General features: G+C 44.6%; 1 protein-coding gene across 6 annotated transcripts in view; it reads right to left on the bottom strand.

The window, feature by feature from the left end:
- The window catches only part of ST3GAL1 (ST3 beta-galactoside alpha-2,3-sialyltransferase 1), a 147,523-nt gene that overhangs the window by 98,591 nt on the left and 21,104 nt on the right, over nt 1–27,828 (bottom strand). For 3 of the 6 annotated variants that reach the window (XM_063921240.1, XM_063921244.1, XM_063921245.1), the window contains exon 2: nt 21,288–21,440. The exons of 2 other annotated variants lie outside the window; for them this stretch is intronic. The gene's annotated coding sequence lies outside the window, so the exon portion shown is untranslated. The remainder of the gene's footprint in view (nt 1–21,287; nt 21,441–27,828) is intronic. One more of the 6 variants, XM_063921242.1, reaches the window with a different exon arrangement.

The raw sequence follows: 27,828 nt of genomic DNA, 5'->3' as shown, positions 1-27,828 counted from the left end.
TCAGTCTATTCTGAATACCTCACACCTCACAATATTATTTTTAGTCCTAAAATTTGCACCTAGGTCGCTGGATGACTAAGCTAAGCGACCCTAGTGGCCGACACAAACACCGGGCCCATCTAGGAGTGTCACTGCAGTGTCACGCAGGATGTCCCTTCCAAAAAACCCTCCCCAAACAGCACATGACGCAAAGAAAAAAAGAGGCGCAATGAGGTAGCTGTGTGAGTAAGATAAGCGACCCTAGTGGCCGACACAAACACCGGGCCCATCTAGGAGTGTCACTGCAGTGTCACGCAGGATGTCCCTTCCAAAAAACCCTCCCCAAACAGCACATGACGCAAAGAAAAAAAGAGGCGCAATGAGGTAGCTGTGTGAGTAAGATAAGCGACCCTAGTGGCCGACACAAACACCGGGCCCATCTAGGTGTGTCACTGCAGTGTCACGCAGGATGTCCCTTCCAAAAAACCCTCCCCAAACAGCACATGACGCAAAGAAAAATTAAAGAAAAAAGAGGTGCAAGATGGAATTGTCCTTGGGCCCTCCCACCCACCCTTATGTTGTATAAACAGGACATGCACACTTTAACCAACCCATCATTTCAGTGACAGGGTCTGCCACACGACTGTGACTGAAATGACGGGTTGGTTTGGACCCCCACCAAAAAAGAAGCAATTAATCTCTCCTTGCACAAACTGGCTCTACAGAGGCAAGATGTCCACCTCATCATCATCCTCCGATATATCACCGTGTACATCCCCCTCCTCACAGATTATCAATTCGTCCCCACTGGAATCCACCATCTCAGCTCCCTGTGTACTTTGTGGAGGCAATTGCTGCTGGTCAATGTCTCCACGGAGGAATTGATTATAATTCATTTTAATGAACATCATCTTCTCCACATTTTCTGGATGTAACCTCGTACGCCGATTGCTGACAAGGTGAGCGGCGGCACTAAACACTCTTTCGGAGTACACACTTGTGGGAGGGCAACTTAGGTAGAATAAAGCCAGTTTGTGCAAGGGCCTCCAAATTGCCTCTTTTTCCTGCCAGTATAAGTACGGACTGTGTGACGTGCCTACTTGGATGCGGTCACTCATATAATCCTCCACCATTCTTTCAATGGTGAGAGAATCATATGCAGTGACAGTAGACGACATGTCCGTAATCGTTGTCAGGTCCTTCAGTCCGGACCAGATGTCAGCATCAGCAGTCGCTCCAGACTGCCCTGCATCACCGCCAGCGGGTGGGCTCGGAATTCTGAGCCTTTTCCTCGCACCCCCAGTTGCGGGAGAATGTGAAGGAGGAGATGTTGACAGGTCGCGTTCCGCTTGACTTGACAATTTTCTCACCAGTAGGTCTTTCAACCCCAGCAGACTTGTGTCTGCCGGAAAGAGAGATCCAAGGTAGGCTTTAAATCTAGGATCGAGCACGGTGGCCAAAATGTAGTGCTCTGATTTCAACAGATTGACCACCCGTGAATCCTTGTTAAGCGAATTAAGGGCTCCATCCACAAGTCCCACATGCCTAGCGGAATCGCTCCGTGTTAGCTCCTCCTTCACTGTCTCCAGCTTCTTCTGCAAAAGCCTGATGAGGGGAATGACCTGACTCAGGCTGGCAGTGTCTGAACTGACTTCACGTGTGGCAAGTTCAAAGGGCATCAGAACCTTGCACAACGTTGAAATCATTCTCCACTGCACTTGAGACAGGTGCATTCCACCTCCTATATCGTGCTCAATTGTTTAGGCTTGAATGGCCTTTTGCTGCTCCTCCAACCTCTGAAGCATATAGAGGGTTGAATTCCACCTCGTTACCACTTCTTGCTTCAGATGATGGCAGGGCAGGTTCAGTAGTTTTTGGTGGTGCTCCAGTCTTCTGTACGTGGTGCCTGTACGCCGAAAGTGTCCCGCAATTCTTCTGGCCACCGACAGCATCTCTTGCACGCCCCTGTCGTTTTTTAAAAAATTCTGCACCACCAAATTCAAGGTATGTGCAAAACATGGGACGTGCTGGAATTTGCCCATATTTAATGCACACACAATATTGCTGGCGTTGTCCGATGCCACAAATCCACAGGAGAGTCCAATTGGGGTAAGCCATTCCGCGATGATCTTCCTTAGTTGCCGTAAGAGGTTTTCAGCTGTGTGCGTATTCTGGAAACCGGCGATACAAAGCGTAGCCTGCCTAGGAAAGAGTTGTCGTTTGCGAGATGCTGCTACTGGTGCCGCCGCTGCTGTTCTTGCGGCGGGAGTCCATACATCTACCCAGTGGGCTGTCACAGTCATATAGTCCTGACCCTGCCCTGCTCCACATGTCCGTGGTTAAGTGGACATTGGGTACAGCTGCATTTTTTAGGACACTGGTGACTCTTTTTCTGAGGTCTGTGTACATTTTCGGTATCGCCTGCCTAGAGAAATGGAACCTAGATGGTATTTGGTACCGGGGACACAGTACCTCCAACAAGTCTCTAGTTGGCTCTGCAGTAATGATGGATACTGGAACCACGTTTCTCACCACCCAGAATGCCAAGGCCTCAGTTATCCGCTTTGCAGCAGGATGACTGCTGTGATATTTCATCTTCCTCGCAAAGGACTGTTGGACAGTCAATTGCTTACTGGAAGTAGTACAAGTGGTCTTCCGACTTCCCCTCTGGGATGACCATCGACTCCCAGCAGCAACAACAGCAGCGCCAGCAGCAGTAGGCGTTACACGCAAGGATGCATCGGAGGAATCCCAGGCAGGAGAGCACTCGTCAGAATTGCCAGTGACATGGCCTGCAGGACTATTGGCATTCCTGGGGAAGGAGGAAATTGACACTGAGGGAGTTGGTGGTGGGGTGGTTTGCGTGAGCTTGGTTACAAGAGGAAGGGATTTACTGGTCAGTGGACTGCTTCCGCTGTCACCCAAAGTTTTTGAACTTGTCACTGACTTATTATGAATGCGCTGCAGGTGACGTATAAGGGAGGATGTTCCGAGGTGGTTAACGTCCTTACCCCTACTTATTACAGCTTGACAAAGGCAACACACGGCTTGACAAATGTTGTCCGCATTTCTGGTGAAATACTTCCACACCGAAGAGCTGATTTTTTTGGTATTTTCACCAGGCATGTCAACGGCCCTATTCCTCCCACGGACAACAGGTGTCTCCCCGGGTGCCTGACTTAAACAAACCACCTCACCATCAGAATCCTCCTTGTCAATTTCCTCCCCAGCGCCAGCAACACCCATATCCTCCTCATCCTGGTGTACTTCAACACTTGACATTTTCAATCTGACTATCAGGAACTGGACTGCGGGTGCTCCTTCCAGCACTTGCAGGGGGCGTGCAAATGGTGGAAGGCGCATGCTCTTCACGTCCAGTGTTGGGAAGGTCAGGCATCGCAACCGACACAATTGGACTCTCCTTGTGGATTTGGGATTTCGAAGAACGCACAGTTCTTTGCGGTGCTTTTGCCAGCTTGAGTCTTTTCAGTTTTCTAGCAAGAGGCTGAGTGCTTCCATCCTCCTGTGAAGCTGAACCACTAGCCATGAACATAGGCCAGGGCCTCAGCCGTTCCTTGCCACTCCGTGTGGTAAATGGCATATTGGCAAGTTTACGCTTCTCCTCCGACAATTTTATTTTTGGTTTTGGAGTCCTTTTTTTACTGATATTTGGTGTTTTGGATTTGACATGCTCTGTACTATGCCATTGGGCATCGGCCTTGGCAGACGACGTTGCTGGCATTTCATCGTCTCGGCCATGACTAGTGGCAGCAGCAGCTTCAGCACGAGGTGGAAGTGGATCTTAAACTTTCCCTAATTTTGGAACCTCAACATTTTTGTTCTCCATATTTTAATAGGCACAACTAAAAGGCACCTCAGGTAAACAATGGAGATGGATGGATACTAGTATACTTATGGATGGACTGCCGAGTGCCGACACAGAGGTTGCTACAGCCGTGGACTACCGTACTGTGTCTGCTGCTAATATAGACTGGATGATAATGAGATGAAATCAATATATATATATATATATATATATATATATATATATATATATATATATATATATATATATATATATATATATGTATATATAATATCACTAGTACTGCAGCCGGACAGGTAGATAATATATTTATTAGGTAATGATGACTGATGACGGACCTGCTGGACACTGTCAGCTCAGCAGCACCGCAGACTGCTACAGTAAGCTACTATACTCTATAGTAGTATGTACAAAGAAGAAAGAAAAAAAAAAAAAAAAAACACGGGTAGGTGGTATACAATTATGGATGGACTGCCGAGTGCCGACACAGAGGTAGCTACAGCCGTGGACTACCGTACTGTGTCTGCTGCTAATATAGACTGGATGATAATGAGATGAAATCAATATATATATATATATATATATATATATATGTATGTATATATAATATCACTAGTACTGCAGCCGGACAGGTAGATAATATATTTATTAGGTAATGATGACTGATGATGGACCTGCTGGACACTGTCAGCTCAGCAGCACCGCAGACTGCTACAGTAAGCTACTATACTATACTAGTAGTACGTACAAAGAAGAAAAAAAAAAACCACGGGTAGGTGGTATACAATTATGGATGGACTGCCGAGTGCCGACACAGAGGTAGCTACAGCCGTGGACTAACGTACTGTGTCTGCTGCTAATATAGAGTCTAGACTGGATGATAAATTATTGATAATGAGATGAAATCAATATAATATCACTAGTACTGCAGCCGGACAGGTACTATATATATTTATTATGTAATGACTGATGACGGACCTGCTGGACACTGTCAGGTCAGCACAGCACCGCAGACTGCTACAGTAAGCTACTATAGTAGTATGTATAAAGAAGAATGAAAAAAAAAAAAACCACGGGTAGGTGGTATACAATATTATATATATATATATATATATATATATATATATATATATTAATTAAACTGGTGGTGATTGATTATTAAACTGGTGGTCACTTCAGGACAGGTCACGTTGCAACTTGCAACTAGTACTCCGAGGCCTAAGCAGACAATCACAAAATATATTATTATACTGGTGGTCAGTGTGGTCACAACAATGGCAGTGTGGCACTGACTCTGGCAGCAAAAGTGTGCACTGTACGTTATATGTACTCCTGAGTCCTGCTCTCAGACTCTAACTGCTCCCCACTGTCAGTGTCTCCCCCACAAGTCAGATAATACACTTACAGTCACACTATCTAATCTATAAATATCACTTCAGCAAGCAGTATAGTAGTATACAGTAGTACTCCTCCTAATAATGCTCCCCGAAAATACTGTGTCTCTCTCTTCTCTAAACGGAGAGGACGCCAGCCACGTCCTCTCCCTATGACTCTCAATGCACGTGTGAAAATGGCGGCGACGCGCGGCTCCTTATATAGAATCCGAGTCTCGCGATAGAATCCGAGCCTCGCTAGAATCCGACAGCGTGATGACGACGTTCGGGCGCGCTCGGGTTAGCCGAGCAAGGCGGGAAGATCCGAGCCTGCTCGGACCCGTGTAAAAAACCTGAAGTTCGGGCGGGTTCGGATTCAGAGGAACCGAACCCGCTCATCTCTAGAGAATATGTCGGGATTGTGGCGGTCGGGATTCCGGCGTCGGTATTTCGACCGTCGGCATCTTGACCGCATCCCGCTGAAGGTACAAGTGCATAATGCAAGTGACCCATTATCCTTTCTAAACTCTGCAGTATGAATACACATTACCACTGCAACAAGAATTTGATGACATAGACTCAAACTGCAAGGCATGCTGGGAGTTGTAGTTCAACACCAGCTTACGAATCACAAGTTGGCAACATCTGAAACACTGTATGGGGAAAGGGTGCAATGGGACTGCAACAGCATTGCTGTTCTCTGGCTGTCAGGCCGTACTGGGACTTGTAGTTTGACAACGGCTGGGGGGGGGAGCCTACTCTATAAAAGGAAAGAGACTGCAAAAAAATAAAAAATGTTGGTCGTTTCTATTTTGCTCTCGGCGCTGCAGACCTGGATGAATTATTTTCCCACAGAGTGGTCTATTGTCTGCGTAGGTTTATAGGACACCAGGAAAGGTCTCTGGCAATGGGGCAGCTGTATCAGCAACACAAGCAGACAATGCATCTGCGTTTATGGAGAGCTGGAAATGACTGGAGTTGGGATTCCAACCATCTGGTGCCGTGAGCAGATAGGATCGTACATCACAGGGATATTACATTCATGGAAGAATACGATTCACACAGAATGTTGGGACACGGAGAGGGCACCATTTTTTAAAATTATTTATTTGTGGAATATTAGCAAAGCCGATGAATAGTAATATTTCTAGAATGATATTTCCCTATAGATTGTAAGCTTGCGAGCAGGGCCTTCCTACCTCCATGTCTGTCTGTTTTTACCCAGTTTTGTTCTATAACGGTTGTTCTAATTGTAAAGCGCAACGGAATATGTTGCGCTATAAGAAACTGTTGATAAATAAACAGGACAGACTAGTGCGTGTCTGGTGCAGGACAATTGTGGGGTTAAACTCCCATCTGTATAGAGCAATGGTCGTGCACCCAACTGGTTTCATTTGGAATCAGTATTAGGAGACGCTTTGCACGAATCCGTAAGAGAATACTTCTCAGTAAATAAACAAGGATCTATTTTAGGATGACCTATTCAAATGAGAACCACCTGCGTCCCTCGCTTTGCATTTGGATCTTATGCTGAAACTGGCTAAAGTTACTCTGCCCTCCCTCTCACGAACCGTTGCAGAACTGCCCAGACACCCTGGCTGAGGACATGGTGATATGGAGCAGGACAGGAAATGAAAAAAGAAGAAGATGCAGCCGCTGAAATAGATAAATGTGAATACAGTGTACTGCTGCAATAAACACACTGATATCCGGCACAGACACCGGCGATAAATGGTATTCTAGGACTATGGTAAAAAACCATGGCAACCCTAAAACTAAGGGCATAAACACACACACGTATACAGGAGCACCAGGGCTTACAGGACCGTTTGTCATTATAATAGATATATTGCAATATGCAGTTTATTTTAATTGTATGTATGTATGTATGTTAGATAGATCGATAGATTGCATTTCTGATGCAAGCAACATTGACTGGCTCTTTGAGCCTAGAGCAAGCACAAGCTATGAAAGTTGATTACCCGACAGTGCCTTTATTTTACACTGTTCCTAAAGTGCACAAGTCATTGACCAATCCCCCTGGCCGACCTATTGTGTCAGCCAGAAATTCCTTGTATTACCCAGTGGCGATCTTTCTGGACGCATATTTAAACCCTTGTATTCAAGCGGTACCTTCGTATTTGAAGGATACGACTACTTTGTTGATACATCTACATCAGTGGTTTCCAAACTTTTTTGAATCACGGCACCCTAGAATATCAGAATTTTTTTCATGGCGCCCCTAGGCCAAAAATTTCTTATCGAGTAATTTAGAAAAGAAATATTACATTAAATAGATCGCGTTTATATGTTATCCTTAGGGTCAGTTGTGTGGTGAGGGACAAGATTTGCTTCTGTTTGGACACATATTTTATGACTGGCAGCCACCAGCACTGGTTTTGCCTATTATATTGACCATGAATAATTTGAATTGGTCCTGGACCACCAACCCAGGGCACCCCTGCAAGTGTCCCGAGGCACCCCAGGGAGCCACGGCACACAGTTTGGGAACCTCTGATCTACATCTACAACATATGGTGTTACCTACAGAGCAATTGATGTTATGCAGTGCAGATGTCACCAGCCTCTACACCTGCATCCCACATGATGCGGGTGTGGAGGCTGTACGGGATCTCATTACTGACAATCCGCTATATACAGGTCCAGCAATAGAAGTTTTCTTGCAGTTGTTAAAATTAGTGTTGACCCGTAACTACTTTACATTCAATGGGCGCATATATTTGCAACTTGCAGGTTGTGCGATGGGGTCCCCCAGTGGCCCCATCGTACGCTAATGCATACATGTACTCTATAGAAACTACTCTGTTTGGCTCTCTTGACCAGTCGTCGCTGTACTTCTACAAGAGGTACATAGACGACTTATTGATTTTCTGGAGGGGTAGTGCTGAGTCCTTATCAGCATTATTAGATGAGCATAATGCAACAGATGGGGCAGTTAAACTTACTTACCAGATGTCTGAGCATGAGATTCCCTTTCTAGATGTAGCCATTAAGGTAACAGCAGGAGTGATACATACTAATTTATATGTTAAACCAACTGACAGGAATTCGGTATTACATCATGCCAGCTTTCATCCGTATTCCACACGCAAGGGTTCACCATATTCCCAAATGCTGAGGGCTAGGCGTATTATCTCTGACCCACAGCAATTAGTTGAGACACTAGACCAGATGGTGGATAAATTTCAGGCAAGAGGATACCCACGAGATGAATTGTTAGTCAGTAAGACCAAAGTTATGCGACACGCCAGGGAGTCCTTACTGACTTCCGCAGTAACTCCATCGGCAGCTTTGACACACGAGGCTCCTAGGATCCCGTGGGTCAACAGGTATACCACAGCCACCACCTCTATAGTTAGTCAGGCTAAGAGATTTTGGCCACTAGTCAATGCAGACCACATATTACCAGCCCTACAAGGTACTAGGTTACTCCCCAGTTATACCAAAGGGCAAAGTATTGCTGATAAAGTGGTTAAATTGGATGTTTTCCCACTGACCAAACAAATACAATCTCCCTTTTTGCGTCCTAAAGTAGGCTGTTTTCGTTGCCTTGGGTGTTCTACGTGTAACACACTTATGACAGGTTCCTCATTCAGTCACCCTATAACGGGGAAACAATATAAGATCCGTCACCGAGTCACTTGTACCACTACACATGTAATTTATATGTTAAAATGTCCCTGTGGGCTAGCCTATGTTGGCAAGACAGAGGCAATTCCGAGAAAGGATGGCACTGCATCGTAGCGCCATCAAGCAAGCGATAGAAAAGGGTGCGAGTGAACAGCCGATTGCTCGGCACTGCATGCAGGCCAGGCATACGGTAGCCAGCATGTGAGCTATCATTATTGACCATGTTCCTCTTTCCCATCGGGGAGGGGATCGGAACAACGTCCTCATGCAACGGGAAAGCAGGTGGATTTATGTCCTTGGCACCCTGTCACCGAGGGGGCTGAATGAGACACTAGGTCTACAGTGTTTTCTATAAATAGTAAACACAGTATAGTGCTTCATCTGACTGGTCCATTCACTAACTGTCAGTATAACTTTAAGTTCCTTAAATTACTTTAAAGTGCGTTAACATACAATAGGACAGTGAAATGTATTAGTAACATCAATTAATTACTAGGTTATTAAATCACCAATGCTCAGACTTAGGTACTAGCTGTGATGCCGGGAATTGCTTTGTATTGCTGGTCGCCCGTGTTTTTTAACTGATGTATTCATTTATTGTCTGGTGATGTGATGTCAGTGTTACATTTTTGTTTTGTTATGTTTTTATGACAGCACGCAAGACCAACCCTCGGGTCGGTATGGTTACAGTGGTTACCTAGTAACGCAGACCTCACGCTTCCGGATTGGCTCCTTGCCCGGCGCTGTCTCCTGACGTCATCGCTCCGGGACGAGTGCACACGCTCTGACGGACGGGACGCCGGCGACGGCGCGGGACAGGTGAGTCTAATCCTGGTACTGAGTACCTGCTTGGGAGGGTATATAAGTGTATTCTTTGTGGGTTGTATTTGTGTATGATTTGTCCCTGAAGACGGGGCGCAGTCCCCGAAACGGCGTAGGACCGGATTAAAGACTTTTTTACTCTATCACAAGTCTGCTGAGTGCCGCTGATTCTTTTGTTTCTAGATAGAGTATGAGATCCCAGCAGTCATAATACAGACGCCGGGATCCCGCTGCAGAAAGGACAGACAGGGGTGAGTAAGGGGTGTTCTCCCCTCTTCCCATCCCCTAACCCTCCATTCCCGCAGCCTGACCCTAACCTCCCCCCTTAGTGCCTAACCCTCTAACCCCCACGCGCGGAGATTCCTAATCCTAACCCCCATTCCCGCTGCCTAAGCTTCCTTCCCCTGCAGCCTAACCCCACCCCACCCCCCTGTGGGTGCCTAACTATAACCCTCCCCATAGCCTAACCCTAACCCACCGCCTGAAGCCTAAACCTAACCCTCCCACAGCCCTAAACCTGAGAATGTGGTTATACTATGGTCAGGATTCCATCTGCCGGGATGGGGGTGTCGGTCTCCTGGCCTTTTCGATGTTCCGACATTGGGCTTGTGAATAATCTTGAGGTGATCCTGGCATCGGTATTAAGACTGCTGGGATCCTGACAGACGGGATCTTGACCACATCCCATTATATAACACACACACACACACACTGTATAAGCACACACTAGCATTTGCCCGCGGCTTCGCTCGCGTGGATGTCTGTTATTGCTCAGCGTAGCTAACTGTACAAAGACAGTAGTGCCATCTAATATTGTGATGTGTATGTTATATTGTACAAACTGATCACAAAATTTGTAAACAATATTTGCTGTTTATCCTTCAGAGATTAACACAAAGATGCTTGGAACTATTATCTGGTGAGCAAGCCACATAGAGCTGCCTATGGGAGAAGCAGCTGGTCCTGAGATCTACGCCTGCAGCCCTGAGCGTCCACCCCTGCGACTTGTTGATCGTCATAGCAAAGCAAATGCTTACAGCAAACTGCAGGCACATGAATTGGAAGGGAAAATCACTGGGGACAAGTGATATACGTGGTATAAACACAGTCTCACCTGCGCCACATCCCGTTAGAATCTCTGCCACAATTGGGATCCTCGGCAGAGCGGTCACTTTATGTCGGGTTCCACTGCCTTTCAGGCCATTCTAATGTGGTGATTCAGACCTGATCGCTGCTGTGCGTTTTCGTACAGTGGGGCATTATCGATACACTGTGCATGCATCGCAATGCGCACGCGCGTCGGCAAACAGGCATCCCCAGACAGAGACAGGCTGGTGCCTAAATTTCAATCGCACAGTGATGCGCACGCTGACAGGAGGAAGCTGCTTGTGGGTGGTAACTGACAGTTTTCTGGGAGTGTCAGGGAAAACCCGTGCGCAAGCGTTTTCACCCCCCAAGAAAGGTTCTGAAACGTGGACAGTACTGTTATACTACTACAGTGATGCTGTATAAACACTAGATGTGCTGATTGGGTGGTAATCAACTGCACATTGGGGGTCATTCCGAGTTGATCGCTAGCTGTATTCGTTCGCTGTGCAGAGATGAGGCAAAAAAAAAACGGCCCTTCTGCGTATGCGGTGCAATGCGCACGCGCGACGTACTATTACAACGAACGATGTAGTTTCACACAGGGTCTAGCAAAGCTTTTCAGTCGCACTGGTGGCCACAGAGTGATCGACGTGAAGTGGATGTTTTCAGGGAGAGTGCGGAAAAACGCAGGCGTGGCTGGCCGAACGCAGGGCATTTGTGACGTTAAAACAGGAACTGAATGGTCTGGAGTGATCGCAAGCGCTGAGTAGGTCTAAAGCTACTCAGAAACTGCACAAAATAATTTTGTAGCCGCTCTGCGATCCTTTCATTCACACTTCTGCCAAGCAATAATATACTCCCAGTGAGCGGCGGCATAGCGTTTGTACAGCTGCTAAAAACTGCTAGCGAGCGAACAACCCGGACTGACCACCATTATTTCTCTATATCAATTGCTATTGATATAGAGAAATATAGAGCTTCCATGTTGTTGCTGAACTAATCTGGATTCCCAGAAAGTATTTTCTGTGGTTTCATGCGATGCCCCCTGCATGCTGGAATATTTATCTAGACCTACCATGCAAAACGATTTATGATGGCAAACCTCAGATATGAGCTAGCTCAGCAATACACATTACATTGGATACATTTGTGCCATAACCAATGGCAAAAAAATAAAATAAAATAAATATATTACAAAAGCACAGCCCACGATATAAAAATGTGGATATAAAACCCCCACCACACGCTGAAAGAAGCCAGGAAGATACTGTAAACGGATGTATTTGGCAAGAGCCTCAGGACATTAAAGTCGGCTGAAGGTGTAAAATCCATTTATAAAAGGGACAGTCTGCACTCTAGCACAAGTGCATATAAATAGATCTTCCATTAGTTTGTTTAACCGTGCTGCGTTTGTTCACAGGTGACCGTCGCGAGTCTCAGTGAGGTCTGAAAAGCGTCTTCAGAACATTAAAAAATAAATAATGAAAAAAAAAATTTAACACATCGCTGCCAATTGGCTTTTAAGCGAACGGAATTCCGTGACAGTCACGCTGTAAGACCGCTGCAGATTTACTGGAGGCAGGTTCTGCAGCTTTAAATATTTAAGAGAAAATATTCTCTCTCTTACTTGCAAGAACCTGTCTGTATTCTGGAGTAGAGGACGCAAACATTTTCCCCATATTCTAACTAGATAATCCGATTGCATATGAAATTGCACATTTTTGCTGGTGGTAGGGATCGTTATTGGAGTTTAAAGGGCAAAAGCATTGGGGCAGATGTATTAACCTGGAGAAGGCAGAAGGTAGTGATAAGTGCAAGGTGATAACGCACCAGCCAATCAGCTACTGTTAATTTAAATATTGGAGCTGATTGGCTGGTGCGTTATCACCTTGCACTTAACACCGTTTTATCACTTCTTTGTCCCTTCTCCAGGTGTAATACATCTGCCCCACTATTACCTGTGGCATAAACGTTGGTGGCATTTATCTGCAAAGTACGGAGTATACTCAGGAGAAAGCATTTCTTTAAATAAGCATAAATAAATAAAAATTATATTAAAAAAAAAAAAAAACTGTCAATATAACCTGCCTGAGCTATATTTTCTGAATCAAATTTTTTTTTTTAAATAATTGAAATCCCACTAATTGCCAGATTGGTTCTTTAATGATAAACATCCTCTCAAAATTGCTACAAAACGCAGTCGACCAGGAAGATTCCAGTCACATTACACAAAACGAAAACTATTCCAAAATTGAAAAGTTCAAAATGAACAGAGGGTAGATAAATCTATAAAATAGATTTTTACTTTCCACCAATTAAAAAAATAATAATAATAATAATAATAATAATAATTAGCAGTGATAATGTTAAATTAAAATCTAAAACTATACTCCTCCATTGCACAGACGTAAAATAACTCACACCAATGGGGGACGGTTGTGTACAATTTGCCCAATAAATGTATAAAACGTTGAGGCAATTAAGTCTGAGTGCGCTCCACCTATTCTCAAAAAAAGTTCCATTGTTCTGTTCTTAGTTCAGAGCGAAAAGTATTTTACAAGTGATTTATTCTTACAGGATAAAACAAGGAAGATATGAGAGTTTGCAGAAAATTATGAGAAGGATTAAATGCAACAGACTTGCTTTATGCATTGCACAACCCCCATTCTACCTATGATAATGCAGAGGAGAGCTTAAAAGCTTGAACAGCAATTATAGAAAGAACTTCTGCTTCCTAATCCATTAGAAACAAGCTAATACGTGTCTCAGGCTTAATCTTCATATACCGATTTTCAACGCTATTATTATCCAATTTCTCTTTTGCGCTGCAGTAAATTTGGAGATGACCAAACCCCCCTTCCTCCCTCCCCCACAAATAAGTCTAAAGCAAATACAAAAATACAAGTGTAAAAGCTGTATGTTGTACACAGACTTTCAGCTGTCAGTCAGGATGAGAGATCCTCTGTAAGCAGATTCATCGGGGGATGTTGCAAGGTTCTAGTATGAAACTGTCTAAGAGGTTCACTTCACTGTTATTTGAAACATTGTAAGATTACTAAATCAAATGCAACGGCTTGTTTTTGCTAGGAATGCATAGTGTTACACTCTGCAATCACTGGTGATACAAATATAAGTAATCGTATCAACGTTTCGGTCCACGTTTGGACCTTTGTCTTGACAAAGATCCAAACGTGGACCGAAACGTTGATACGATTTTGTCTGGCATGATACTTTAATTAAAAACCTGCTTAATGAAGACTGGCGAGTGCTCCCATTCTTTACTTGTGGATTGGATTGGCGACCCTAAATAGGTTTTCATTATCGGATGGCACCCCAGCGAGTGTCTTTAAACGTGAGTGTGGACCTGTATACGGCAATTTGGCCCATTAATAGTATTGAATTTAATATATAATTGCGTCTAGGGCCCTAATAGTTCCTTGGGTAATATATTATAATTCTGGGAGTCTTCTATATAGTTAAGTGGTAGTATGTCATTAATGTTTATATAATGATTTGTGTATGTATTTATGTGTTATGTATAATGTCTGTCACTGGTTTTGTTATAGGTCCCGACCAGGATCCAGCCACAAACATCCCAGGGACCTTTGTCTTGAGCTGAAGCACCCAGTGCTTCCTGCTCCGTGGACAGTGAGGCTGGCGACGCGCAAGCGGTGCGTCGCCATAGCAACATGACATCAGGAGCGGAAGCGGAAGGGAGCGTGACGGTCGTGAACGGGAACCAGGTGTGTGGCGGCGGTGATCGGCGGGGACCTGTGTGTCTATGTTTGTCTTGTGATTTAATCTTGTATGGTACCGAGGACGGAACGGTAGCTCTGAAACGTGCATTTACCTGCAATACAAGTGATGCTTTTCTGTGCAATCAGTCTCCAGTGCCGTGTTTTCTGAGGAATATATATATATATATATATATATACATACACACACACACACACACACACACACACACACACACAGGTTGAGTATCCCATATCCAAATATTCCGAAATACAGACTTTTTTGAGTGAGACTGAGATAGTGAAACCTTTGTTTTTTGGTGGCTCAATGTACACAAACTTTGTTTAATATTCAAAGTTATTAAAAATATTGTATTAAATTACCTTCAGGCTGTGTGTATAAGGTGTATATGAAACATAAATGAATTGTGTGAATGTACACACACTTTGTTTAATGCACAAAGTTATAAAAAATATTGGCTAAAATTACCCTCAGGCTGTGTGTATAAGGTGTATTTGTAACATAAATGCATTCTGTGCTTAGACTTAGGTCCCATCACCATAATATCTCATTATGGTATGCAATTATTCCAAAATACGTAAAAATCCGATATCCATAATTCCTCTGGTCCCAAGCATTTTGGATAAGGGATACTCAACCTGTATGTATATGTGTATAATATTATATATACATACGTACGTATATATATATATATATATACATATACATACACACACACACACACACATATACACCCACATACACCCACACAGGCTGTCGTTTTGGGTGGTATTCATGTGACCGCCGGTCAGCTGACCGACAGTCACATGACCTCCTCCGTGAGCCCGACGGCTCACTATCCAGATGGTCGGCATGCCGACCAACAGGGACTATTTCCACTCGTGGGTGTCCACGACACCCATAGAGTGGGAATAGAACCTGTGGCGACCGCAGGTCGCCAGCGAGCCCGCAAGGGGCTTGCTGCACTCGCCCCTCCCCGCCGGGATCCCGGCGTCGGTATGCTGCCGGGATCCCGGCGTCGGTAAGGTGACCGGCGGTCAGGAGACCGCCGGTCACCAGTACTACACCAGTCGTTTTGTTGCATATGACCTTATGCTAGCTATCCATGATGGAGAACTACTTAGTGTGGAGTATTTTGGCACTGACAGTTGCAATGTGAATATAACATACAACTTCAAAATATAAAACTCTTAAAGGGGCAGATTTACTAAAGCTTCTATAAATAAAAACTGATGGTGTTTGCCCATAGCAACCAGATTATATTATTCTCTAAAATGCAATATAGAAGTGGTAGGTATAATCTGGTTCCTACTGGCAACATCACCAATTTTAATTTTTTTTGACGTTTTATAAACCCCTTAAGGCAAATCAAAACCTTATTTCAAATGATCAGATAATGGCATAAATGAAGACAGGAAAACAGGGGATAATAGGCGACCTTTACGGTGTATTTTCTACTAATATCACTGACAAATCTACTTGAAAATTCACATTAGTTTTCTTGCGGTGTGAGCGTCACGCATAAGGCCTGAGTATACAGTTGTAGGTGTTAGAAGTGGCTGCTTATACTGATGAATATCCTTTGGTGCTTTGTTGGATTGTCGCACCCACACTCATTGCGACCCTTCTATAACACTTGAAGCCGCACATACAGCCACATCCTTACAGAAGTCATTAGAGATACTTTACGCCGTGGAACTCATTTCACGATAAAAGAGAACTCCAGCATCTCAACAATCTACCATGCCGCCATCACTTTCCCAATACACAGACCCGGACAACAATTTAAACCGGGATGCATCCGTTATAACCAACTCGATGACCATGGGAGCCTGGGAAACAGGGAACATATATGGGCTGGAAATAAATTTGGAACACTTTGTTGTTAGGAGACTATTTAAGAACAAAAGTTCTAATTAAGAGTTGCAAAGTTTTCCCAATGGCTCTGAAGGCTCCCAACACGCTCATTTCTCCAGTTCCTTTAAGCTCACGTGCAGTGGCGGCTCTAGTGGTGGCGCTGCATCACCGCCCAAAATAGGGAAGTCACACCAACTGCCACCCCAAGCGTTGCCGGACGGTTAGTCAAATGAGTCAAAGTATGCACCAAAATAACACCGTGCACAGATTGCGGAGATTATTATTAAACAGTTATTTATCCAGCGTCAGCGTATTCCACTGCGCTTTACAATTGTAAACTTACAAAACTATAAATATAAAGGTAGAACGCGTAATGGGAGCTGCTGCAAGCTATACTGCTACAGGAAACAAACTTCACTGGCTTCCAAATAAAAGAGCTTACATGGAATTCAACAAGTCAAATTAGGGGGTAATTCAGACCTGATCGCAGCAGCAAATTTGTTAGCAGTTGGGCAAAACCATGTGCTCTGCAGGTGGGGTAGATGTAACATGTGCAGAGAGAGTTAGATTTGGGTGGGGTGTGTTCAAACTGAAATCTAAATTGCAGTGTAAAAATAAAGCACCCAGTATTTACCCTGCGCAGAAAAAATATAATCCACCCAAATCTAACTCTCTCTGCACATGTTACATATGCCCCCCCCTGCAGTGCACATGGTTTTGCCCAACTGCTAACAAATTTGCTGCTACGATCAGGTCTGAATTACCCCCTATGAGCGTATAAAAATAGGCCATAGATGCATGTATTATACTAAAGGACATGGAACGGAATACACAAAAAAAAAATATTTTTTTTATAAATTTATACAAACACGTTTATTGGACCTTGTACAATTCTATTCCCAGAGCTGTGACTTTCAGAGACCACTCACTGCTGCTCAAGCGCATTTCCCATAGAAGTCAGATGTCAAATGAATGGGGCTTAAAAATAGTACAAGAGTAGGAAGTCACCAGACCAACCTCTCCTGCACTGCATTCAGTGGCGCACTCCCACAACCTGTCACTGTACATACAGCATGCACAGTGTACCCAGCATGATATATACTGTATATATGTTAACACACACTGAAAATAGAAGCACGCATTTGTTAAAAAGGAAGTACATATGTTCTACGATTGAGAAACAAGTTACTCTTTGCTCTGCATTTTGGACTGTTTGGGTTCCTTCTACACCACCGCTACACTCCAGGGGAGCAGAGATGTAAAAGATAGTGGGGGAAGACACCTGCGGCTGCATTGCATGCTCGCCGGCTGTATACAGGAGGAGGTGGACGCATGTGTGTGGCAGGGCCACCTCTATACGTCCCTTTACCAAAGTATGGCACCTCCAAGATCATCTCACGTGTGCCCCAACCCTAGCCATGGTGAATCTGACAGATCACTGTGTACTCTCACCTCTGCATAGCAGACTATTCCGTCTACATGCCCACAAAACACCCTTGGAAAAACAGTCTGTGTGTGAATGTTAATTTGCTTGCCAGTTACGCCCAACCAGCTGCAAATGGAGATGCGGCTGAGATACCTTCAGCTCTGTATCTCCTCCTTAGTTTAAAGAAGCTCAAAGAAGAACCCTATAGGCACATTGTACGTCTATTATGCTAGATGTTGCCCTGGTACTGCCTAGGGCAGGCATTCCCAACCACGGTCCTCAAGGCACACCAACAGTGCAGGTTTTAGTGATATCCAGGCTGCAGCACAGATGGTTAAATCAAAATCACTGAGCTACTAATTAAAGTCACCTGTGCTGCAGCCTGGATATCACTAAAACCAGGACTGTTGGTGTGCCTTGAGGACCGTGGTTGGGAATGCCTGCCCTAGGGTTTTACTTTCTCACTTTCCTACTCTCTCTCTTTCTCTTCACCGCTTCCCCCACTCTTTCTCCTCCTCTCTTGCTCTACCTCACTCATCTATTTCTCTTAGCATATGGATAATCCTTAGCAGGACCTTTTTTCTTTTCATCTATTATATTGTACATTTTGAAATGTCCTCGTCCTTTTTCTCCTTTTTTTTCTTCCTTTCTTTATGTAGGTGGCCTGTGGATCTCTGTGAGCCTTTTTCCTTTCTTCTATACAGTTAAGTTTTTTTGGTTGTTAATAATGTGATGTTGTCGATGGGTGATTATCAGGAGCGTCTGTGATGTCATCATGAGGTGGTGTGCAATGAGTAAGTGTGGGAGATAACAGAGGTGTTCAGAGGATGTAGAGGTGGGTTATGTCGGATCTCTCCGGAAGTGGCGTCGCTGACCGGTGAGAGAGTTCAGGGGTCAGACCAACTCATTGCAACATCATTTTTATCACTCGTCAGCTTTATATTTACAGACAATACCTAAAATGCTGATGCTTTAGAAATTCCATATTATTAATAGAAGTGATAATATTTTGGATATCTAGGGGAGGGAATACATATGAAATCCCAGATGTCGGACTGCCAGCAGTCTCATGACAGACAGCGGCATCCCAACACTGAAGATACCGACTTCAGAGGGGAAATTTCCCCCCCCCCACCCTAAGTTTTGGGGGGTGGCCGCTATGGCTAACCATCAGGGGGCGTTGGCTATGGCTAACCCTTGGGGGTTGGCGGCTAGGACTAACCACCCCCTTTAGTGCCTAACCCCCCCCCCCGGGCACTAACCCTAACCGTGAACCCCCGATACTCACCTTCGGGAAGTCAGCTGTTGGTGATCCGGCGCCGGTCTCCTGAACGTCGTAGGGTTTACAGCATCGGTTATATGACCACCGGCATCACAACAGCCGGGATGCTGAACTCATCCCCTAGAGATGCATCAAGCACCGCATTCCCGACACTCATTGCATGTATAGCGGAGTTTATTGACACAGTATGCATGAAGATTTCAGCAACGGACAGCTCTCACGAAGGTGACTGATTGGGGTTCACGGTTAGGGTCAGGGCCCGGGTGGGGTAGGATTAGGCACTAAGGGGAGGGGTTAGCCCTAGTTGCCACCCCCAGCTCTCCCGATGTTCTTTTTCGCCCAGTATGCTGTAATTAATCTTTGCCTGTGCCCCTGGCCAACTGAAATCCCCAGTGACCGTGCTTTAACAGTTTGGGAATAACACGGAGGACGCGCACCTCAGTGGTCATGAAAGTCTCATATTACACATGTTCCCAATATGTGATCGCTCAACTTCTGCAGTGACAGTTCTGGCAGTAAGAAGTTATCACCCACTTTAGTGGCAGAGGGTCACACTAAAACGCGCCGCAGGACAGATTTCATTAACTACGGACACGCGTTGTGAAATGCCCCATATGAATGAGCCACAGTTTCTGCTGCTAGGAGGCTGTCCAGCTATCTTTATCCATGAGAAAAGTCTGGAGGGTATGTAACGCTCATCCTGTTATTCTGTGGCCATTTGTTTTTGTCATATTGGGAAGACTGCCATTCTCGGGAGAACTTCAGTAACATAAGACCGTATTTTAAAAATAGTCTTACCTCAGCGAACTGCAGAATGTGAGCGATAGCTTTAGCAATATGGTAAAGAAATTCTTAACGCCTTGTGTCCTATTCCATACGTCCTTACCCATAAATCCATATAACAAGGTTTTGCGGGTAAGGACGTACAAATAATCCTCTTCTACTCGTGTAAGTACAGGGCGTAATCGCAGAAAAATACATTAATGCACCCATCTGGACAGCACGTCGTACCTGGCAAGAAAAGCAATCACTCAGCTCTGCTCCCCAGATCGCTCGGTATAAACATCGCCAGCAAATGCCATACCTTAGGTGGAAATATAGGCACAGAGCGAGACTTCCAGCAAACAGGACTCACTGCACGGCTCCTTGGCAGTTTTGCAAATGAGGTCCGATGGGTGCAAGGATTTTGGGCCTTGAACTAATGCGGATCATACTATGGAATGCGTTTAAATTGCTGGCTGTTGGGATCCCGGTGGTCAGGATACAGAAGCCGGAACCCCGTCAGCCGACAATTCCGTCATCCGAAATCCCGGCGCAACAGGACTATTCCCACTCGTGGGTGTTCACGACACGCATAGAGTGGGAAAAGATTCTGTGGCGAGCGCAGAGACCCTGCAAGGGGACTCTTTGCGCTCACCCCGCTGACGGCATTCTGGCGGGCGGGATGCCACTGTCGAGATACTGACAGCCGGCATCCCGTCTACCTCTAAATACTGAATCCGCCCACACATTTAACCGGGAATTCCCCGAACTGTGATTTCTTGGGGTATTGGAAAAATGCTATATGTTAAAAATGCCGGAAACACCATTCACGCCATATAAAGATTACTTACTGTACAGAGCGTCTTTGATATAAATAAAAGTTCCTTTAACCTAACTAAAATGTCCAAGAGTCTTCTTTGAGCTCACCAGTATACATGGCGGGATATTCAATTAGCAGTGCTAACTGTTGGCTAAAATCAATTAAATTGCATTCTTCTCGTGCCTAAAAGTTGGGGGTACGCACGCATAAACCCACTGATTCCGCGTAAACCGCATATTCAATGGGTTTTCCCCCACGTGTGAACCCTGGTTTTGCCGTTTTCTTGTTAACTATTGCTGCAAGGTTCAATCCAACATCGGGCATTCCCGTGCGGGGTAATGCCCGCTTATTGAATTGCTCCGGCACGGCTAAATAGTTCTGTGGGGCTGCTGCAAAATTGTACTGGTTTGTTAATCTGTATCTTTAGTATAGTTAGTAAGGTAAAATATTGCATTTATGTGCATGTGATATTGCATTATACAGTATAATCCCGTATTGCTGTTATATTGATTGTGCAGAACCAGACACATCATATTCTGCGTGTTACTGTATGTACTGAGTATTACACGGTTACCGCTGTTATTGAAGAATAAACTCTAGATTGTATCACAAGAAAAATATTGCAGGTGACCCAGTCTAAATACCTTTTTGGGTTCATTAATCATAAATTCAAAGCAATTATTTTGCTTCAGGCTTGGTTGTGCACTTACTGTGCCTGGGGTGGGAGCCGCTGTATCTCTGCTGCTGTCAGCGGAGTAAGAGTGCACTCCCTGCAACTGGCTGTAATCAGGTAACACCTGCAAGAATCCAACAAAACATAACATCCATCAATTTACTCAAGAGACTGCAATTTATTAACTCAGTTTTCCTCACCTCCACTATTGCTAGAATCTAAGGGGAAAATTCAATTCAACGCGATGTTCTGTTTTGGAACTTCACATCATGCCGGCCGACATTGTCATTTTTCCTCACATCCTACAGAGGTGCAAGGGAATTGCAAAGTGTGAGGTAAATCTAACGCATTCAAGAGAAAGTAGTCTCTTCATTAAAGGGGGAGATTTATTAAGTCTTTTAAGGATGTCAAGTGGAAGTATTGTCCATATCAACCAATCAGATTCTAGCATTCATTTATTCAGTACATTCTATAAAATTATAGCAAAAACTGGATTAGCTGGTATGGGCCACACTTCCACTGGTCATGTCTAGAAGGTTTGATACATTGCCCCTTAGTATAAAATAGGGACAACTGATGTGCATTACTGAGCTGAGAAATACGGGATGTAGTTATGAACCTGGCGGTCAGCCCACAGACAGGGGGCCCAGGACTATTCCCACCCGTGGGTGTCCAAAACACCCATAGAGTGGGAACAGAACCTGTGGCGAACGCAACAAGCCACCGAGCCCGCAAGGGGCTTCGTTGCGCTCACCCCCCTGTCGGCATTCTGGCGTCCGGGATCCCAGCGTCAGTCTGCTGACCGCCGGTCAACCGTACCCAGGGCTGGACTGCCCATCTGGCAATTATGACAAATTGCCAGAAGGGCCAATGGGTAGGTGGCCCGGTCCGGTCCACAGAGAGCTGGGAAGGCCGCGCACAGCCCCCGACTCACGGCACGCCCCCGTGTGTCGTGTCTGCACCGCAGGGACGTCTGTTACCATGGTAATGGGGGGGTGCTGCGTTGCGACCACGCTCCCCCGGGACGTGCGCGCAACCCCCTGTGACATGCGTACATCACATATACCAGGGCAGATTCCCCATTCCGTCCCTGTCCGTACCCAACCTGAGGGATACGTAGGAGAGTATTTGTACTTAGCTAAATGTCACCATTATACTCTCGCTTCCGCCCCCCTGCTGCAGACGGCCAGAAGTGCACTCTAGCACAGGCCTGGCCAACCTGTGGCTCTCCAGATGTTGTGAAACTACACATCCCAGCATGCCCTTGTACTGTTCTAGCATTCCTTAATAGCAAAACTGTGGCAAAGCATGATGGTACTTGTAGTGTTACAACAACTGGAGAGCCACAGGTTGGCCAGGCCTGCTCTAGCTGATCAGCTGCAGAGGGACTGACAGATTTGCAGACATGAACAGTGGTGATGGGATGTTTCATACATAGCTGTAGAGCCAATGAGATCTCTGCAACAGCAGGTGACATAACAATGGTTTCAGCTTTCTGACCTGTACCAGATGCAGTCACTGTGTAAACACACTGGAGGGGTTTCAGCCGTCTACCCCCACACACGAATCATGCCTACTAAAATTAAGTCAGTGCCTGAATTAAAACAATACTACCACAAAGTCTGCAGTCTAAACCTACATTTTGTAGGTATCGCCTACGTTTTAATGAATTGTGGATGGCTTTTTATTGTTCATCGTTATGTTTTGGCTCTAGTGTGTATAGCTCTTACATTAATTCTTAGCTCTAGTGGTTCTCGGTCTTGAGGGGGAAAAAAAAAAAAAAGAAAGATGTGAAAGACTTGCGGTTTATTTATTTTTTGCAGTTTCTTGGCTGCCGAGAGGGATGTGAACTTTGGGCAGCGTAATGTAGATCTATTTTAAACAAAGAGCCAGAAAGTTATTTCCTTATTTGAGGGTCCAAAAACAGATGTTTGTTCACTGAGCTGTAACATGGTCACTTTAAAGGTGTGTCGTACAAGAACGTATTCTGCGTAAGTAAAACCATGCCACAAGAAATATGAGATAATTTAGTGATTTATAATGAAGAGGAATTCACACCGGATACATCTGTGACAGAACATACAGTAACACAGCTTGTTTTTTTGCAACCAATAATTCCACCCACCCCCTCCACCACCAGGTTTTCTCTCAGAAATCAGCACAGTTTTGTTGTGATTTCACAGAAGTGGGAGGAGCCTGTTTAATGGGAACGTACAGACTTAAGATAAATAACAAAGGGAATACAGGAAAACTATGCGCGAGGATAAGGAAGAGCCGGAGTTTTTAAAACACATAACGGGCAAAAATGAAAATAAATACGTGTATAACAAGTCTTCAATATTGCATCTCACAATTTCAAGTGCTCAAAACATTCCCGTCTCCTAAAATTAGTGTTAGGGAAACGGCTACACTTCAGGGGCACACTAACCTGCAATAACAAGGTATTCACATCAATAATAATTCCACAATCTAATCAAAGCAAGTCATTATCTGTAATAAATATCAGCATGAAATATACACAAAATGTTAAGCGCAAATCTGACAAAGCAGGATTGAGCTGGGGGCCGTAGGTGGGGGCTCGGTAGGGTCGTATATCGCCCATTGCTACCTTAAGTCTAAAGAACAAATAAATGACAAATAAATATCCCAGTCCGACTATAGATGGCAGCAAAGCAATATCTGACACAAGTGTAATCCATAATCCGCTAGAACAAAACCAAAGTGCAACAACAAATCTATGTTTGTAAACACAAAGATGCTTTAAACAATTCGAGCAGCAAATAAACTCACCAACACCCACAACTATACTCTGGTCATCCTCTGGCAAGATGACTGGCTTATTACACACAGTCACCCATCCAATGAACTTTGTAACGAAGCGCAGCATCAGCCAGTGGTTTGTGGTAGTAAAATGTAATTAAGAGCCTCGTGCTGAATTGCTTACATAGGAAAAGCCAGAAATACACCTCAGTGAAGTCCCCGTTTACGTTTCCAGTGCGCCAAGCTCTGGCAGGGTCCATAGATCTCACATTATAGACTGTTCACACTCAGCCGAGCGGCTAAACAGATTTTACAAAAAAAAACGTTTTTTTGTTTAATACCACAGGCGATCGATCATACAGCAAAACTCCCAGGGCGCGAAGTGTTGGGGCACAGGGGTAGTGTCTCAGGATGCACCACTATCAATGAATACACTGTTCAGCAGTGAGGTGAGGTCAGCGGGGGTAGTATCAGAACCAGATTTACACACACACACATGATCTGGTGGTGAGTTTTGACTATAAATAGAATTAGAATAACATAAAGGTGATATGAATCATGCAAAGAGGATATTTATGTGTTATAGATATCCTGTTTGTATTATTCTAATGATTTTTATACTCCAAACTCTGGAATGTACTGAAGTATGACAGGCAGGGTTGGGGGAGAAAAAAAATATAATTTTTTTTGTAGTTGATGTTGTTTAAACCATTTTTGCATTAATGTTTTAATGGGGGGAAAAAATTAAATCATGCATTAGAAACCTTGATGAACCATGTTTTAATGCTTTCTAACATTAATAATGCTATTCGGCTTTGGTTTTATTTATTTTACATCTTTCAATAAAACCAATTTTATAAAGCGTATTACTCCTATTACATCCGAATATATGCAGATAGACTAGACATATTAATACATAGTCGCTTGTGACTGATTCTTAGAGTAAATCCTATAAAATACTTTGTTTTTCATTTGTTTTATATTCTGTCTCCCTTTGTACCTTGCAATCCATCCCATCTGCCACTCAGGGTGACGGCTTGTCATGTGCTTTTCCTTCTGTTCCTTATACTATCTTCTACACCACAGGTTCTCAAACTCGGTCCTCAGGACCCCACACAGTGCATGTTTTGCAGGTCTCCATACAAAATCGCAGGTGAAATAATTAGCTTCACCTGTGGACCTTTTAAAATGTGTCCGTGAGTAATTAATACACCTGTGCACCTGCTGGGTTACCTGCAAAACATGCACTGTGTGGGGTCCTAAGGACAGAGTTTGAGATCCACTGTTCTACACCATACTCCTTACACCAGCACCTAGCCCTCGGTTTCAGCCACACTGATGCTTATATCAGTGTCATGTCCATTGATGCAGCTACGTTTATATACCTTGTACTTGTCCTATATTGTTTTGTACTATAAGTCACTGTTCTTGTTTTGTTCATTTGTTTATGTACTTTGTTAGGCGCTGCGGAACCCTTGTGGTGCCATATAAATAAAGGAGGATGATGGATGGTGGTGATGATGATGATGATAAACTTTGCTCATTGCCATACAGTCAGTGCTCCCGGGAGCCACAGAGATATTATGCATACATGGCCTGACAATGGGATGATTTGTCACACATAGACTTGTGTGCGAGAGACCCTTCACCATACACTCTACCTAGTAATGCAAGGTGCAATATGCAAATACATCTAAACCTGATCAGAGAAACAGTCTCATGAGTGTTGTGAGTCTTGCAGGACTAGGGTCCTGGGTTTGGAATCAGAAGTCATTTGTGTAGAGTTTGTATGTTCTCTCCAAGAATAAAGCTGCCCTTACACAGGCACAGATTTAAAAATGGGTCTCTGAATGAAGTGGATCCCCAGGAGTAACGCTCTCCAGACGTCCTGCTCTCAGTTGCAGTTGGTGCTCATCGTCCTACTCAATCCAAATTTCCTGCACATCTGCATAACTCATGTGGTCCCACAGACACGCAAGGCAAAACGCGTTAGAACGGTGATGGATCAGGCCCAAGCAATGGGAGCTGGCGAAGCTACAATGCATATGTTTGCTCCTTAGCGCCACCTAGCCTTCATAGACCTCACGCTTTCCTTCCTCCGTCCCCTGTTGACTGCTGACCTCCTGCTGTGGGAGGCGATTTGGGAGTCTGTGGTAGGAATAAGTGTACTATAACACAGGAGGGGCCGGACCAATGAGCAAGAAAAGCAAATTATGCTTCTTTTAGTTAATAAGGCGCCACTTGGGTTCAGTAGCGCCATACAAGGGGGAAGCAAAGACCGTAGATAAATTCAGACATGCATAAATAAATTGGAGCAGTTAGCATATTTATGTACAGAAGACAAAAGCATCTGTAGGGGAAGACACAAGCAGAAGGGGGCGGACACTGCAAAATGTCTCTTCATTGCACAGCTCCGTTCATAGGGGGTAATTCAGAGTTGATCGCAGCAGCATATTTGTTAGCAGTTAGGCAAAACCATGTGCACTGCAGGTGGGGCAGATGTAACATGTGCAGAGAGAGTTAGATTTGGGTGTGGTGTGTTCAAACTGAAATCTAAATTGCAGTGAAAAAAATAAAGCAGCCAGTATTTACCCTGCACAGAAACAAAATAACCACCCAAATCTAACTCTCTATGCAAATGTTATATCTGCCTCCCCTGCAGTGCACATGGTTTTGCCCAACTGCTAACAAACTTGCTGCTGCGATCAACTCGGAATGACCCCCAATATGAGATCACTATATAAAGTAAGGCTTGAAATAAGAAGATTGGTTTTGTGACATTGTAGCTTTATACTCTCTGTAAACCGTTACCCAAGATAAACATCAGGGCAGTGCTGTGTAAAGGCGTATCTGGGGTTAGTGTGTAGGTCAACTGTTCGCAGTGCATAAACAAGTGTCTAACACTTTATCCAGTCACAGCTATTATTTGATGGAAAAACAACTATTAGATAGGCACATCTTCATATAATATGGCTTAGACTTATAAATTGTAAAATTAAAAATAAAGTTTTATGTTCAGTTTAAGGAGCCTTTGGTTCCGAAACCATGCATGGAGTTGTGAAAATGAAAGTCAACTGGTAAATATTTTAAAAGAACAAATTTTTCCCCCCCCTCTAGGCAGCAATTTCCATCTAAAGAATTGGAGAATGAGGAAGCAGGAAATTAACAGGAAACTGCAGAAGATAGTCATTCCCTAACAAAATCGGGGGGGGGGGGAATTCCAATCTTTCAGCAAAGTCGAACAAGAGGAATCTACAAGCAAAAGTTGTGCTAAAAGCGTACCAACAAACCAAAAAAAAAAAAAAAAAAAAAGATAAACATAACATGAGATTTAAGTTAAGTTATGTCCCTTTTATCCAATTTAGCATATTAAACCAGGGGTGGGGAACCTCCGGCCCGCGGGCCGAAGCCGTTTGGTCCGGCCCACCAGCTTGTGTCAGTGAGACACGCTGCAGCTCAGTCCGGCGGCAGCGTGTCTCAGCTGTCAGAACAGGGAGGAGAGCGCGGCTGTCGGGTGGGAGCGGCGGCGTGTAGTACTTCAAACCAGCCGCCGGTCCATGAGCCAATCAGAGCTCGCAAACCGGCAGCCAATCAGGAGCCGCGGCTGCCGGTCCGCGAGCTCTGATTGGCTCTCGAACCAGCGGCTGGTTTGAAGTACTACACGCCGCCGCTCCCACCCGACAGCCGCACTCTCCTCCGTGTCCCGCCGAAAGGAGCACAGTAAGCAGCACAGAGGGGAGGGCATCTGTATA

Source organism: Pseudophryne corroboree, chromosome 5 (genome assembly GCF_028390025.1).
Source record: "Pseudophryne corroboree isolate aPseCor3 chromosome 5, aPseCor3.hap2, whole genome shotgun sequence".
NCBI lineage: Eukaryota > Metazoa > Chordata > Amphibia > Anura > Myobatrachidae > Pseudophryne > Pseudophryne corroboree.
The sequence above is the reverse complement of the archived record's forward strand: the minus strand, read 5'-3'. Positions and strand labels throughout refer to the sequence as shown.